General features: G+C 26.6%; 1 long non-coding RNA gene across 1 annotated transcript; it reads right to left on the bottom strand.

Annotated features, from left to right (window-relative positions):
* Positions 1–331: 331 nt before the first annotated feature.
* Positions 332–1,913, bottom strand: LOC131611113 (uncharacterized). The gene is made up of 5 exons (XR_009286757.1): positions 1,840–1,913; positions 1,469–1,518; positions 1,290–1,358; positions 1,098–1,167; positions 332–434 (listed from the first exon to the last, which is right to left on the bottom strand). It is a non-coding gene; the product is annotated as an uncharacterized LOC131611113 (long non-coding RNA).
* Between the last annotated feature and the right edge of the window lie 546 nt (positions 1,914–2,459).

Below are 2,459 nucleotides of genomic sequence, written 5' to 3'. Positions count from 1 at the left end.
GGCCTTATATTAGGCCCATATCAAATTACACACCTTTCATATTAAGAATATTTTAACCTCTGTTTTAGTCTTTCATAAAAACAACAATATTTTTTAATTAGCAATTAAAATAAATTTATCTTCTAAATATTTTTTAAAATTATTTTAAAACTAAAAAAAATAAAGTAAAAATACAACATTCAATGAAATTAAAATCTAATATTATTACAATTTCCAATAATATTCACTAAATATTAAATATAGTCTCTCCCTTCTTTCTTGTGGACTCTTAGATTACCTGTCAAATTAATTACAAGTGATAATAGTTAATAATACTTTAACAAATAATAAATTAATAATAAGGGACTAGAAATAGACAAGAAATGATAAAACTGACAAAAACAATAAACTGTAAAAAAGTTCTATTCTTCCTCCTACTGGATTCATGCAAAATCCTGTAAAAATTCATCCCTTTTAAATCAACTGCTATTTAAGTGTAATTAAAAATTAAAAACCTGTGACAATAACCACAATTTTAATGCTATTTAAGCTTAATTATAATTATACATTAAAACTCATATTCAACATATTAAAACCATAACTAATTTCTTATAATCAATATTTGATTTTAATCTCAACATTAAAATTCATAAATTCAAAATTAATCATACATTCTTATAAAAAAAAATAGATCCAGATCTAGAAATATTAAAGACAATTCAAGTATAATAACCAATATAAACCAATTGCGACAAAATTATGCATATCAGAAAACAACTATATAAAAGAAGAATCACAACCTTAACAAACAAAACTTTAAGATAACATTTCAAAGGTTAATTTCAAAATCATAACAAATATTACCTTAACATTTCAAAGGCTAATTTTTATATAACATATTAAGCCACACAATTGTATAAGCTAATTTGGCATGAAAAAGCCTTTGTTAATAGTTGCAGTAAATGAACAAGAAATTTTGGCATCTACAGGCCTTTGTTTATATAGAGTTGAATTCTTAATAACAAAATCATCACAGGTATAATTAAGAAACATTTGGAGATCATCTAACAAATTATCACAGTAGTAATCAAAAAGTATTTGATAAACATCAAGATTACCTTGTTGATGTTAAATCAACCATTTAGAAATGTCTTCCACATGTGCAATGAGTTGTAGGAATACTTTAACCTTGAAAAAAAGCATAGAAGTAATAAGACACCAAAAGTTAGATTCATCTTGTATAAGAAGATCACCCTATAAATGAAGGACACAAAAGTTAAACTTTGAAGAAAATCTCTCAAAAAAATTACCTCAGAGTAAACATGCTACTATGAAAATCAATGGTTAAAATACCTAATAACATTGTTGGAGAGGTGAACCTGTTAAGAAAAAAAAAGTGAACTTGTTAAGAAAACTATGCATGTTGAATAGAAAAAATTGAATAAAGAAATGAAATTAAACCGTAAAGAAAGCTATTCACAATTTATACCAATTTTTAGAGTAACCAGACATGCAAATGAGACTTGCTAAACCCTGAAACTTTAATACACAAAATATAAAAAGTCAGTTGAAAACATACCTTAATCATAATTTTACAACAATTTTTTTATTATTGGTTTAATAAACATTCAATGTTCATGGTCTGTTATAACCTCAAGAACAAAAGAAATTGAGGATGAAATTTTAAAGAAGCTCTGGAAATTCAAAAGTTGTTACATTTACAAACTACAAATCTCTTCATGTTTTAATGGTTTCTTTGATGTGTTTTTAAAATGCTCAAATGCAAACACCTAATCTGCATATAAAATAAAATATTAAATACTACCTTATTCCTAAAACAAAATATCAAACTAAACTTACAACAGATCATATTTGCTGAGAGTTCCTTTTTGAAGGCCATGTAATATGTGAAAACTCCAATCATCTTTCAATCTGCAAGATCAAAACACAACACATTTTTTAAATACAAAACCATTATAGTTCATCAGATCCAAACATTACATATTATAAAATCTTAACCCTAAATCACTTTTAGAGATAACAAATCTTACGGTTCATTAACACATGATATAATCTTATAGTTCACAAAACATAAATGCTAAAATATTTTTTTGAAGACAAACAATACAAATCTAAAAACTCAAAACCTAGTTTACTGTCAGAGTAACCCAAACTATAAAGAAAAACCCTAACTTTTGATGGATTGCATGTATTCATTTTGGTAAAACAAGATCTTGTAGTTTCAAATCAGTTCAACATGTGATGATATACCGTGCAATAATAAACATGGCAAGATGAAGATGAGAAGACCGTGAAGGTAAATTGATGGTGAGATGACGATAAGAGAGGGAGGCACAAGTGAGAAGAAGAAGAAGAAAAGGGAGGTGAAGAAGTGTTATACTCAGCGGCGGCGAAAGAAAAGAAAGAGAGTGAAGAGTGATAGAGAAAGTGACATTAGGGTTTACTGGTGGCCATCCAAA

This window comes from Vicia villosa, linkage group LG6, assembly GCF_029867415.1.
Source record: "Vicia villosa cultivar HV-30 ecotype Madison, WI linkage group LG6, Vvil1.0, whole genome shotgun sequence".
Lineage (NCBI taxonomy): Eukaryota > Viridiplantae > Streptophyta > Magnoliopsida > Fabales > Fabaceae > Vicia > Vicia villosa.
This window is presented reverse-complemented; position numbering and strand designations above follow the sequence as displayed.